This window comes from Mirounga angustirostris, unplaced genomic scaffold (genome assembly GCF_029215605.1).
Source record: "Mirounga angustirostris isolate CCGP_5_RB_7025 unplaced genomic scaffold, mMirAng1.0.hap1 SCAF_3, whole genome shotgun sequence".
Lineage (NCBI taxonomy): Eukaryota > Metazoa > Chordata > Mammalia > Carnivora > Phocidae > Mirounga > Mirounga angustirostris.
Genome location: NW_026991711.1, coordinates 4,462,785 through 4,477,256, shown reverse-complemented (window position 1 = coordinate 4,477,256; position 14,472 = coordinate 4,462,785). Strand labels below are relative to the sequence as shown.

The window sequence follows — 14,472 nt, the reverse complement described above, 5'->3', positions numbered from 1 at the left end:
TTTGTGCATTTTTCACTTACTTTCACTTGTGGATATGAAAAACCTCAAATGTGATGATTTAATAGAAATGGGAAATTTCAAAACACTGAAGTTTCCACAATTTGAACTTAGTATCTGCATGTTATGAAACTCTGTGATTAAATGCCTTAAAAGGTCAGGCCCACTGTGAATTTGAATGGGCATCAGAGCTTCCCCTGATTTTTCTAGGAATAGCTACAAGTTCTGAAGACAAAGCCAATAGTCGAAAGACAGGTATTTATCACACAACAGAACCTATGCAACATGTTCTCCTGGAGAAATTTTAGAATACTCTTAAATACTTACAAAATGTCCTGAACATCATAACTGAATGACAGTTTAAATATATTCATAAATAAAATGGGACCTAATTATGCAATGTTTTTGCTCCAAATATTCTGCAAAACGAACAATTTTGTCAGTATGTAAATAATATAGAAACTCATGCAGATATTGGAGGTTTCCCTTGCCTTATATCAGGGGTTAAAATATGTCTGTGCGTCAGAATTATATGGTGAATTTTTTTTAAAGATTTATTTATTTATGTTAGAGAGAGCGAGTGAGTGGGAGGAGGGGCAGAGGGAGAGAATCTCAAGCAGATTCCCCGCTGAGTGCAGAACCTGACACAGGGCTACATCTCACGACACCGAGATCTCGACCTGAGGTGAAACCAAGAGCCCAACGCCCAATCAACTGAGCCTCCCAAGCGCCCCTATATGGGGAATTTCTGAAACTGTAGAGCCGAGGTCTTATGTCCAGAGTTTCTCATTCAGTGTGATGTTTGTGGAGCTTGAGAATTTGAATTTTATTTAACTAACACATCAGGCAATTGCGATGTAGCTGGGTCAGAGATCAGTGGATCACTGATAAGGGTTTTGAAAGATTTAGAACAGCACTCCTCAAACTTTCTCGGGTGTGCTAATCACCTGCTTCAAAGGATTGTTGCAAACACCACATAAGAACACGCAGGACTTTGCACATTGTAAGCCTTAGCCAACAGTAGATGGGATTGTCTTCACTAAAGGCTAATCAAGAGTTAGAAAAAAGGAAAAACGTTCAACGACTGGACTAAAATGGAAAGAAAACGAGGGCTAACACGCAGGGAAAGAAGCGCTGATTAAAAGTCAGGTGGTGCTGTACACCAAAGGCTTCGCACTTCTGGGGCGAGCCAATCGTAATTATGAAAGATAAATGACAAACAGCCTTCAAACAGGTCATCCTATTCCCCGTTTGTGAGTCTGAAAAAACAAGGAAAGCGAACATTTTCATTGTCTTGATCACTGTTCAATTCCCAGGAGCCACACTGTGCTCAGTATACAGTTGATGTATAATAAATATTCGTTCCATCAGTGACGGGTTGATAAATATGATGCAGTATATGTACACAGTGGAATATTACTCAGCCGTAAAAAGAATTTAATCCTGCCATTTGGGACATTATGCTAAGTGAAATGAGTTAGAGAAAGACAAATTCTGTATGATCTCATTCACATGTGGAATCTAAAACAAACCAAAAACCAAGCCCACAGATACAGAGAACGTAACAGTGATTGTTGTGTGTAAGAGCTGAGGGTGGGGGGCCGGGGGGGCGGTCAAAAGTACAAACATCCAGTTATAAAATAAGTAGTCATGGGGATGTGATGTACAGCATGGTGACTATAATTAATAATAATGTACTGCCTATTTTGAAAGCTGTTAAAAGAGTAAAACGTAAAAGTTCTTATCACAAGGAATAAAATTCTATGACTCTGTGCTGACAGATGCTAACGAGACTTCCTGAGGTGGTCCTTTTGCAATATATACAGATAGCCAATCATTATGTTGTACATCTGAAACTAGTATCATGTTTATGTCGATTATACCTCAATTTATAAGTAAATAAACAAACAAATAAATATTTGTTGAGGGATACATATTGTTTACTTTTAATCAACTCTTGTGAAAAAAATCTTTCTTTAAATTCTTTCTGTGAATTGTACGAAAGCCACTTCCTTTGTGTATTTTCTACAAATGGCAATATTGCTTGATCAATAGATTTATACCTCAATTTATACAATTTATATAAGCCATACAGAGTTCAGTTATCTTTCCACCCTGAGTTCCTTTTTTATGTACAAATAAGAACTGATTATATCGGTCATCAATACACAGAAATGTAACAAGTAGCAAATCTACTCCTTATAGTTACTGAGTATAGAGTAACGGGCACTTCAGTTCAGCTTGGAGAAAGAGATAAAACATAAGATGCACTGGATACAGGTGTTACCAGAAACGATATTTTATCACATGACATGGCAGAAATACAAGGTGAACTGTAACTTGCACTTCCCTGGGCTGTACCAATTATGAGACAACAGCAAAAACTGGTAAGGCAAATACTACTCCTTTGTGCCCAGAGACCTTCCCTGTGCAGAACAAACAATCTGAGGTGGCCAATGGATTCTTGATTTTGGGACCCTCTGTGGCTCCCAGTCTCTCTCAGCCACGGACAGCCTTCCTGGTGCCGCCTGGTGTTACTGGGGCTGCTGCCACCCCCACCTTTCAGCCTGACTCCCCGACTAGCCTGTGACCTTGCTCCACGTCTCCCTGTCCTTATCGTCTGGTGAGGCCGTTCCTCCTGTTAGTTAGTCAATCACCAAACATGTGTTGAGCTCTGTGCCAGTCACCAGGCCGGCTGCTGGGACAGCCCTGTGAGGAAGTGAGTCTGCGACCTGTTCCCACGGGAGCCGGAAAGCAGCAGAGAGAGCACACTGTTCTCATTGCGGCAGGGAGAGCACTTCAGACGGGCTAGTGAGGTAGCCCGAATTATTCCCTCTCTACCGTCCCTTCCACAAAGAGTGGTGATGGGCCTGGGGCTGGGTGACCTCCCAGTGTACTTGCCGGAAGCATCTCCCCAGAGCTGAAGACCAGCCTATACCCCGGGTTCATCCAACTCTCTCCTGCCTCCCTGGGGTGAGTTTACTGCCCGCCAGGAAACTGTCTGAGAGATTTAACTCTGGGGCCTTGCTATTATTTCTCAGGGGTCTCATCTCTTCTCATTGGGCACATCAAGTACTCACAAAAAAAGAAAATGCAGAAGCTCTCCACCACAATGTACGGTGCTCCCTAGGTATGAAGATGCAGCCATTTTTCTGCGTCAGTTTTAAAGGACAGACATGTGACTTCCACAGAGAAAACTAACTTAAGGTGGGGTTTCTAATAACTCCCCACCTGGCAATTCTGACCTCACCCCCAGGTCTGAAATCCAGTAGCAGAAACACTCAAAGTTTCAATACTCTTGTTTCCAAAGGGGGGAAAAAAGCCCACAAAACATGTGGCAAACAGGAATAGTCATTCCTACTCCTTCTGGTATTTGGGGGAAAAAAATCAGTAAAATGAAGAAAGGTTGCTCCTTATGTCCAGTAGTCTACCCAGGAATGTATAATAACCCAATAAGCTACAAGGTGGGGTCTATGCAATGAACAAATGGCTATTTTAGACAGGCTACCAAGTCCCAGCTAAATGGTATTCTGTGGCCACACAGAGTAGTGGGTGAACTGCTGTGTGATGAGCGAATCTGAAATACTAAAGAGACCGGAATCAATTTAGAGCACGCACAAGCTAGTCACTGCCACGATGATAAAGCGGGTTCTGAACTGCAAGGTCTAAAACGGGCCATGTGTAGATATATATTTTTCAATGTCAGTGACTCGGGACAGCATCCAGCCGATAAGTGACCTAGAATCCAGATGGCATGATGTGAAATCAGAGTAAGTTTGGAAGAAAGGAAACAGAAATATTTAGTCTGTGCACAACAGTGAGAAAAATATGGCGAAAGACAAAACGAAACAAAAACTTGTTCTCCAAACAAACAAACAAAAAAACCCCTGATCTAGAAGAGGAATCAGCTGGCCTGATGGTGGTAAGACCAGCTCATCTGCTGCTCAAATGAGCTAAAACCTCCAACCCCGCTGCCCTGTTTATCTCGGGCAAACCGCACCTGCCCACACAGGATTCTCAGTGTGGTGAAACTCGTGGGGATACTTTTAAACTGCTGCTGCTGTATGCCCTGAGCCCGGGAAGAATGCTATGGAACAAGGCTAACATTTAATATTTTGGGTCACTTCCTACTGACGGGACCTTTACTTGTCCTTTCTTTCTTCTCCCCCCACAGCTCTTTGAGGTTGGTGTCCCTATTCCCGGGTAAGAAAGTTGAGACGGTGAGAGGCGAAGCATCGTCCCCAAAGTAACAAGTAGGACTTCCCTACCAGGCATTCTGACTCCAGAACCCCAAATTTGAACCATTTCTTTGTACTTCTTTTTGAAAATCCTTCCCTGATCTCCAAGACTGGATTCGATGTCTCTCCCGTGGGCTCCTTCTCATCCTGAGTCACTCCATCCTCCTTTGATGTCATGGCCTGGCCCTGACATTTTGCTGAACCAAACTAGGAACTCTGAGGCAAGCACGGTGCTGACTACTGTATTATCAGTGCTATCCTACAACAGGCCTTCATTTATATTTCCTGAATTACTGAAAGACAGACATTTAAACCAGTGAATATTGAAACAGCAAGGCCAGGAGGAACGCCGACCCTTGATCTTGGCTCAGGTCTTGATCTCAGCATTGGGTTCAAATCCCACCATTGGGCTCCACAAAAAAACAAAACCAAAAAACAAAACAAGGCCAACAGAGGAAAATTCACTCCTGACCAGTGGGTGGCAACAGTGGACCGATATCAAAGGAATGACCCAGGCAACCTGCCCAGGTCCTTTCCTGCGGGATGTTCAGCTGGGCTACCAGTTTTGCCAGAGGAAGTCATCTTATTGCATTAATAAACAGTTACTGTTACTCTTCTCTAGATGCCTTCCAGATTTGCTGCATTTCTTCCCAGCACCATAAAATCAGAACGGGTTTAATTATTCCATTTATAATACCACTTCTGCTGGATCTATTTCTTCACTAGCCTACCCTGTAAAATATTTATGTTCAAAGAACAGATAAAAGGTTTTATAGGTTTTATTCCTATAATTAAGCTATAGCTTAAATATATATATGACACATTCCCCAATTTGAAAGTATATGTTCCTATTCTGGAATGTTTGTGGTTTGAAGAAATTGTGCCTATATGAGCAACAAGATGTTAGAGGAGAAGACTGACCGAAACTAGCAACCATTGCTGTTGAATGAGGACAATCTTCCCTTTAGATTTAACCACCATCAAAACATTCCAGAGAAGGGGGTGCTCTGCAGTATAATTAAGAAAGTTCCTCCCACATTTATTTGCATAAACTCCCATTCCTTCTAATAAAACTATTTAGACTGGTGCTTCTTAGTGTTTAGTGTTACAGAGTTATATGCAAATCACCCAGGGAGCTGGGAGCCTATTAACATGCAGCTTCTGATGCTGGGGTCTGGGCAGGTCCAGAAACCCTGCATTTCCAGCAAGCTCCCAGGGGAGGCTGGTGGCGCTGCCTCTGGACCCCCATTTCAGCAGGATCTGGAGTACAGTTATTTCCAGGACTTTAAAGACAAGAATGACCCGTGTCTGTGCTCATTAATAGGTACGCGATGGCCTCCGATCAAATCCTCAAGGCATGAATATTTCTTAAGTATGTTTTGACTTATCTTAATATACTTAGCTATTATATTGAATATTTATGATAAATACAGTCATTTCCTGAAAGTAATGTTGTAGCTCTTCCTCAATTTAAATCAAAGTGTACTATTTTAGTTCTCTCTGATCGCATGACAAACCCTCCCAGAACTTGGTGCCTTTAGACGGCAGTCATGTCACTCTGTCTCGGGGTTTTGTGGGCCAAGAGTTCAGACAGGCGCTGCCTGGGATCACCAGGGGTCTGCACTCACGTGTCTGTAGGGCTGAGCTCAGCTGGGTCGCTCTCCCGTTCCTGGGTCTCAGGGTCCCTCTGGATGGTCTCTTCAGTAGGGCAACTGCACGTCTTCCAGACTGGTTCAGGATTCAGGATCAGGGTAGAAGCGGCCAGCCCTCGTAAGAAAGAGCCATGAAACTAGGGTGGCATCGCTTCTACCAAAGTCTCTCAGTCCAGACCATCAGAGGCCCGCCCGGGCTCCGAGGAAGGAGCAATAGCCCCTCCCTCGCCACAGGGAGAATGTCGAGGAACTTGCAGTCATCAGGAGTCTCCCACAGTTAGTTAATATCGGCGAGCAGGGGCGCCTGGGCGGCTCAGGCAAGCGTCTGACTTTTGATTTCGGCTCAGGTCATGATCTCAGGGTCTCGGGAGCTAGCCAGCGTTGGGCTCCCTGCTCAGCAGGAGTCTGCTTGTCCCTCTCCCTCTGCTCCTTCCCCTGCTTGTGCACGCTCTCTCTAAAATAAATAAATAAATAAATAAATAAGCAAATCAATCAATCAATAAAATCTTAACAACTATATCAGCAAGCAAATCAACACCATGGAATCAGGACATGTCTGTGTATTTGTGTGAAGGGGTAGGCAGGACTGGAATACTTCTATTGACTTCTTTCCCCCGTAAAATTGGTCATATTTTCAACTAGGCTTTCTTTGCATCTCTCTTCCTTTCACTTGGAAACCACTAGAGAAACGTAAAGATGGATGGAGATTAAGATGGACCCGCTAATGCCCCCACAAGCCTTCACTTTGAACACGTTTTTCTCTTCCTCCTTCTTTACGCCTCCCCCTCCACTTCACCTGTTTTTCTGTAGAATCCTGTGTTCTAGGAACTCGGTCTCCATACTTACTAGCAAGACTCGGATGGTCAGCGGCACCAGTGACAGTCATGAGACCACCTTGAAGACGTGAGGACCGCGGCTGGCAGCACTCTCGAAACCGCCCAGGTCCTGCATTTTCCTATAAAACCCTCAGTCTCTTACCCCACAGCCTCCTTTGCTTGGCAAAGTCATAAAACCGTCCTTCCTGTTCCTCTTTATCCCCAAGTTCTGTCTCCGTGTTGTAGTTTGGCTCCGGAGCCCAGAGGTCAGTTTTCGACCACAACTGGACTATTGCATTCATGAGATGGAACACAGGTTTGCTGATATATTTGTTAGTACTGAGAAATGTACACGATGTCTCTAGGTTTCAATTTTCTTATTAAATTAAGAGTAAGAACTTAAATGATTGCTAAGCCTCCTTAGAACCCTGTGATTCTAACATATTAATCTATTTTGTCACCTCGTGTAATATACTTGCAGTATTAAGAATATTTAGGGCGCCTGGGTGGCTCAGTTGGTTAAGCAACTGCCTTCGGCTCAGGTCATGATCCTGGAGTCCCAGGATTGAGTCCCACATCAGGCTCCCTGCTCATCAGGGAGTCTGCTTCTCCTTCTCTCGCTCCCCCCTCTTGTGCTCTCTCTCTCTCTCAAATAAATAGGTAAAATCTTAAAAAAAATTAAAAAATAAAATAAATAAAATAAAATTAAGAATATTTAATAGTGGGATGCCTGGGTGGCTCAGTGGTTAAGCATCTGCCTTTGGCTCAGGTCCCAGGGTCCTGGGATCGAGCCCCGCATCGGGCTCCCTGCTCAGCCGGAAACCTGCTTCTCCCTCTCCCACTCCCCCTGCTTGTGTTCCCTCTCTCGCCCTGTCTCTCTCTGTCAAATAAATAAATAAAATCTTAAAAAAAAAAAGAATATTTAATAGTCAATGTTTCAGAAGCACACCAATCCAAACCAAAAACGCACATATAGATGTATATGTATATAATTATACATATATACATTTACCTATTTACACCCTAACTCTCTGCCTTGTCTTTATTTCCTGTAAGTGCTTCCAGACCTTCTGCATAATTTATTGCTTATTTAAAGATTTACTACTTTAATTATAGACATCCTCTCTCTTTGAAAATTCTTTAGCTGTTTAGGGAAATCTTACAGCTCATTCGAACTTATATAATTTATTTATATAATATAATTTAAAAGCTTAATCAAAACATTCCTCAGTCCAAGTTTTTGTTGGCAATGTTAAATCTTCTGACCTTTTTATATTTCCTATAAAACATTCTCAACTAGCTATAATTTTCAAAGAGTTAGAGCAGAAAAAAAAATCCATCCATCTATTACCTCTAGACAGCTCTAAAGATGAGAGATTGTGAATCTTGGGGTTGGCATTCAGACCTAGAAGAGGGAGGGAAAAGGTTTACTTTATCATAAAAATGTCACGGAACTTTCTAGACATTTCTTTGAAAGTGCTGGTACATGTTGATTTTTCCAGGGAGTTAAAAAAATTTTTTTTATAACACAGGCCTCCAAAAGAAGAGGACTCAGTCAGGAGACAAGTACATCCCCAGGTATGTTAGGGACAGGCGAGGAGAGATGCTGGATGAGAATAGAATACAAAGCGAGAGAGGACAGGCCAGCAGAAGGAAGGGAGAAAATAGCAGGGTCTGTAGATTTGGGACAAACCCTCATGGAAAGCAGGGACTTGCAGCTCCAGCCCAGATTTTCACACAGTACGTCTGCCCAGAGTAAATGTCCTAAATGTAAAATGGAAACCTACTTAAGATAGTTCTTAAATATACATGGTTTCATCCCCCCAGATGAACAGTACCTGTATGGGCTGGATTGTGTCCCACCCCCCAAATTCCTATTTTGAATCCCTAACCCCCAGTACCTCAGGACGTGACTATATTTGAGACAGGACCTTTAAAAATGTGACTTAGATAAAATGAGGCTGTTTGGGCGGGCCCTAATTCAATCTGACTGATGTCCTTCTAGGAAGAAAACTTGGGACACAGAGGACACCAGGGATGCGTGTGCTGAGGAAAGACCACATGAGGACACAGCAACCACCAGCCAAAGAGAGAAGCCCCAGGACAAACCAAACCTGCCCACACCTTGACATTGGACTCCTAGCCTCTGGAACTGTGAGAAAATACATTTCTGTTGTTTAAGCCCCCAAATTTGTGGGATTTTGTGATGGCAGCCTGGAAAACCAATATAGGGTACAAAGTCTACTATGCTCTCCCCAGTAAATCTTACGGCCATTTCTATTTAAAAGATTGGAAAATAGTAAGTAACAAATAATTTCCTATCATACCTGCTTTCTTATCTCACCTGTTTAAAATGTCGCATCCCTTGGAGATGAACCATGAGAGACTATGGACTCGGAGAAACAAACTGAGGGTTTGAGAGGGGAAGGGGGTTGGGGGGATGGGTTAGCCTGGTGATGGGCATTAAGGAGGGCACGTTCTGCATGGAGCACTGGGTGTTATACGCAAACAATGAATCATGGAACACTGCATCAAAAAATTAATTAATTAATTAATTTTTAAAAAATGTAGCATCCCTTGAACATAGGGTGATACCTAATACAGGTGGTTCTCTTGTTTTCCTTGATATTGCCTTTTACTGACACATCTGCGCAAGCCAGTTTCCGTTGATGCCCCTAGGGGAGGAGAAGCTTTCAGAGACACCAAGAGCCTGGACGATGAAGCCGGAGCCGAGAAGGCTTTATTTTACAAGAGGTCTCTCAGGAGTGAGGGATCTGTGTGTGTGTTGGAATGTGTTTTCAACATTCAGCCAGGCCTTGACAACGCTGCCCTAGGCTTCACTTTCTGCTGGTTCAGAGCCTTGAGGTCAGCCACGGGGAGAGCTTGGGGCCTTTCCAGGTTGTTTCTGAGGACACGCCCCCCCGGGTATGGATTCTAGACTCCCCAGAATATGTGGGAGTTTTTCAAAGTCCCCTGTGGACATCCACTTTCCTTGCTATTTAGTGTTTTCCCTTCCTTTTAGGTTTTTAGTTAGCTTGCAGTTTGTCCCAATGTCATCCCAGCTCGAACAGATGTAACATCAAACAGTTGCCCCGACTGTTTCCCGTCAAGGCCCCCAGGGAAAAGCTTTTTACCTGGGCCCTCTCTGAGTCTAGTAAAATTACAATCAGCCTTACAGCTGGGTTTTCCAGGGAGCTGCCAGATAGGCCGAATCATGACAAGTCTCTGACAAAGGTTTTGCCCGGGACCCTCTGGTGGCCACTGGTTTCCACTGTAACTGTGGATGCTGGTTTTTAGGGTTTCCGTGGAATTAGGGAGAGGGTAATGGGAATAGGGCAAGTTAAGACACCACAGAGCTCACCAGTCTTAACAAAATCAAACTGTTTTTCTTAAATAAACGTCCCCTAGATTTTTGTAAGCCTGAGTGCAAATTAATTACCAGAGTGCTTTAAAAAAAAAAGTTGGCTTTGACAAGTTTTGCCAGTTTTCTTATTGCTTTTATGGAGGAGAGGCTTCTGAAGCAAGTTACTCTGCCTTTCTCAGTGATATCACTTGATGTCATATCTAATTTTGTATTAATTTTTTAAAGCGGCACCTGGCTGGCTCATTCAGAAGGGCATGTGACTCTTGATCTTGGGGTATTGAGTTTGAGCCCCACGTTGGATGTAGAAATTGCTTGGATAAATAAATAAATTAAAAAAAATTTTCTTATAGAAGAGCTGGAAAATTGTATAAGCTTGGGACACCTGGGTGGCTCAGTCAGTTAAGTGTCTGCCTTTGGCTCAGGTCGTGATCCCAGGGTCTTGGGATTGAGTCCCACATGGGGCTCCTTGCTCGGCGGGGAGTCTGCTTCTCCCTCTGCCTGCCACTCCCCCTGCTTGTGCTCTTTCTCTCTGACAAGTAAATACAATCTTTAAAAAAATTGTATAAGCTTTAAGCCTCCACAAAAATGAATCTGTCCCTGGTGCCAAGCAGCTGTTTTAAGTCCTTTACAGGTATTAATCTAATCTTCACCACAATCCCTTGAGGGAAGCCCGTTATCATCACGATTCTACCTAGAAGTGGAGTTCAGCTCAGACCTAACAGAGTAAGCAGCCCAGAGTCATCCTGCCAGCAATACTAGACTCAGAGTCCAGCATGAACCACTGCACGAATACACCTTAAAATTGGTAGCAGGTGCTTCCTGTCTTCCACAATCCCCAGGCCCCCCTCCAATCACATACAAACCATCTCCTTTCTGTGGTTAGTTTTTGAATATGTTCTAGAGTTAACTTCGATGCTTCCCTCTGCTGATTCCTTGTTAGCTTAGATACCTGTCTATCTATCTATCGATCCATCTATCGATCTATTTTTTTGCCTTTGAAATTAGACATCATTGTCCCACCAGGGAGTTTGTTTTTATTTTTCTAAATCTCTATTAAAAAGTATCAGTTTCATAAATTATTCATCAGCAATCCTATGAAATAATATTTATTTACCAACTTTTCAACACTGTAACTATTTCTTTTTTTGTTTTATTTATTTTTATTTTCTATTTATTTTACACTACTTGGATAAAAATATAAGTATAAAAGTAAAATAGTACAATAATATCTAATCAGCTAACCAGCAGGTGTTTGCTATGTATCTCTATGACTTTTAACTGAAGCAGGAAAAATCCCCTGAAAATGTAGGTAAAATTTTGCATTTCCCGGAAAGCTCTACTAAAGACTGCTATAACTATAGTAAAACAGGGGGATCAAGTACCAATTTGTTTGGTTTGGGCTAAAAACACAGGAGGATTTCAGAGAGGGAGGGGTTAGAGGAAGGTGCAGGGCAGGTAAGGGTGGGAATGAACCATGAAAATAGGATGGACATGGAGAGGCAGAGAGGGGGCCAGGGGTGCTCCATGATCTCTGTGAACACAGGCTAGGCTATAAGTAACAATAATGCATATATCTTTCCTGTCTTTTGTGTAGAAATCATTTATTAAAGATTGATGGGCAGTGGAAAGCTTGTTAACTAGAACAAAGGTTTCCTGTTGAGAAACAGAAGCACAGTGTGAGTGTTGACAAGCCCAGGGCATCTCCCGAGATCAGGAAGTAACGTCCTACGGTGTCTTAGGACCAGGCTGTGATGTTTTCTACTTGTTCTCTCTCTCCTTTTATTTGTGGTCCTTCATAGGCACAACATGTGAGCTGATGTTTTATTCACAGAGCAGTGCTAAACTGCACCCAGCCATTAAGCTCATCCTAAAATTTCTGGAGACAGACCTGAAGAAATCAAGAATCTTGTGATTCACTTATAATGCATTTTTTTTAAGATTTTATTTATTTGTTTATTTATTTATTTATTTATTTATTTATTTATTTATTTATTTATTTTATTTATTGCCCGTGTGCAAGCCAGGGGTGGGGCAGAGGGGGAGAGAGAGAGAGAGAGAGAGAATCTCAAGCAGGCTCCACACTCAGCATGGAGCCTGTTGTGGGGCTTGATCTCAGGACCCTGAGACCATGACCTGAGCCGAGAGTCAGTCACCGAACCGACTGAGCCACCCAGGTGTCCATCGTGCGTTTGATATACATCCCCAGCTTCCTAATTTATGGCTCCTGTCACCAACACAAAGGGTACCTGGTGAATTTCTACTTATCTTTACTCTAATATATTGTGCTACAAAATTGATTCTTTGTCTAAAGAAAGCAGGAAAAAAATGTGTCCGTGAGGCTCATTCTCACAGTCCGCCTTGGGTGGCCTGGGCCCAGCTGCTAGGCTCCCGATCCCGCCATCCCCACGTGGAGTCAGCGACACTGCCATGTCAGTCAGAGCTGGATTGGACCCACCAAGTTAGGATTCGAATCAAACATAACTCCTGTCTTCCCACTAAGTAAAAACTTGTGAATTGAATGCAGGAATCATTAGAAAGGAATAAATGTCTGAAAAGTTAAATTAGCCAGGAGGGAAAAAAAATGGACATATCTTATGAATGCCAATAGGAGAAAAAAATAAGATCTCTGATTTCAGTGTTCAGTTTTCATTGAACACAGTGTTCAGTGTTTCATTTTTAAGTCCATACTAATTTCATTTCACTGGAACTTTTCCCTCAGTACAAAAGTACTGGAGAACTCAGAAAAACACAAAGAAAAAATAGGAGTCATAAGGACGGCACTTACATATATTTGGTGGTCCTATTTTGATACAAGATCTATAAGGTTATATTTTTTTCTATGCATTTAAAATATACTTTTAAAAAATTGCATACTGTATATATATTTCATACATTGCATGCCATGAAATTTCCTCCCTCGTTAATTTAACAGTTGCCTATATCCTTATACGAAGCACTCTATTTACCTAACCTCCCAGATTGTTTCCAATTTTTTTCTGTTGCAAATAATAATATGATGAACATCCTTGCACATCCATCCAGCCATATATATGGGATTTCACTTTGAAGAGGGACGCTAACCGAGAACTGGATCATTCTCACTATGTTCAAAGAAAGGAATATGATTAAAATTATGCATATCATCTCCACCTCTCCCATCAGGTATTTGATGGTAACTGATAATTAGCAAGTGCTCCTACAGTGATCTCATTTACTCTAATTAACAGAATCAGATAAGGTTGAAATTTATTGTCCTATTCAGTGAATCGTGAGTCTGGCAGCTGCTATGACCGAGGCAAGCATTAACACCCGGGTGTTAACAGATTGTCTGAAAAAGTATTTTGCTGATTATCTCCTAATGAACTTATTCTTAGGAGACGATGTTGTAAGAAGTACAGGACCAAGTTTCTCCACTGAGAAAAGTTTAACCTGATTTTGCATTGGGATTTCTGAAACAAAAGGGGAAGCTCCTTCAATTAATAAATGTACATTATGGCCCAGGGTGCGCTGGAGAACAGGCATTCTGAGACATGCTGCGGAGAAGGAAACTGGTATCTTCTCCAAGTGTGTCCTCGGTTTGGTGGGGCAGAGAAAGGCAGCACTGACTGTGCGCTTTAAGTTTCCATCTCATCCTTAATCTGGAGCATCCATTTTGGATGAGCGAGATCTTATCTTTTAATCTATATTTACAATAAATGGACCAATATCCAAGTGTGGTCACTGTCATGGCAATAATAACAAGGAAAGAAAGTGGTAGGTCTCTTGTGGTTAGACAAGGTTTTCCTTTCTTTTTTTAAGTTTTTACTTAAATTTCAGTTTGTTGATATACAGTGTAATATTAATTTTAGGTACACAATATTATGATGCATCACTTTCATACATCACCTGGTGCTCATCACAATTGCGCTCCTTAATCCCCATCTCCCGCCCACCTCCCCCCGATAACCATCAGGTTGTTCTCTACAGTTGAGAGTCTGTTTCTTGATTTGTCTCTCTCTTTTTCCTTTGTTTGTTTGTTTCTTAAATTCCACATATGAGTAAAATTGTATGCCTGCCCAGTCCTTCCCCAGAAAACACACTCAGCATCTCCCTATCCCACCACCAGAGTTCTGACATCTATCTGTGAGCATCTGGGCTTTATCTTGATTTATTTTGTGCTTGTATTAGCAAGAGGTGTCCTAAGGTCTCAGAAAAACCTAAGAGAGGTGAGTTTTGGGGGCCTGGGACTGTTCAAAAATGTTTCTGTATCAATTAATGGTAACAGTTTCTTCACTTTACGTGGAGCTTAGAGAAGTTTTCATAGGAACACTCTACTTTTGGATATTGGGGGAAACCTGTATGAGTTCACTAGTCTCTATGTCCCTTAAAAAAATACAAATGTTAAAAGAATTTCCTCAGTGCCCTGC

The 14,472-nt window shown here is 42.2% G+C and overlaps 1 protein-coding gene across 2 annotated transcripts in view; it reads right to left on the bottom strand.

Annotated features, from left to right (window-relative positions):
* LIG4 (DNA ligase 4) overlaps nt 1-14,472 on the bottom strand; it is a 67,978-nt gene that overhangs the window by 35,437 nt on the left and 18,069 nt on the right. For both annotated transcript variants that reach the window (XR_006789778.3, XR_010409913.1), the window contains 2 exons: nt 8,054-8,107; nt 5,864-6,341 (listed from right to left, as the gene is read on the bottom strand). The gene's annotated coding sequence lies outside the window, so the exon portion shown is untranslated. The remainder of the gene's footprint in view (nt 1-5,863; nt 6,342-8,053; nt 8,108-14,472) is intronic.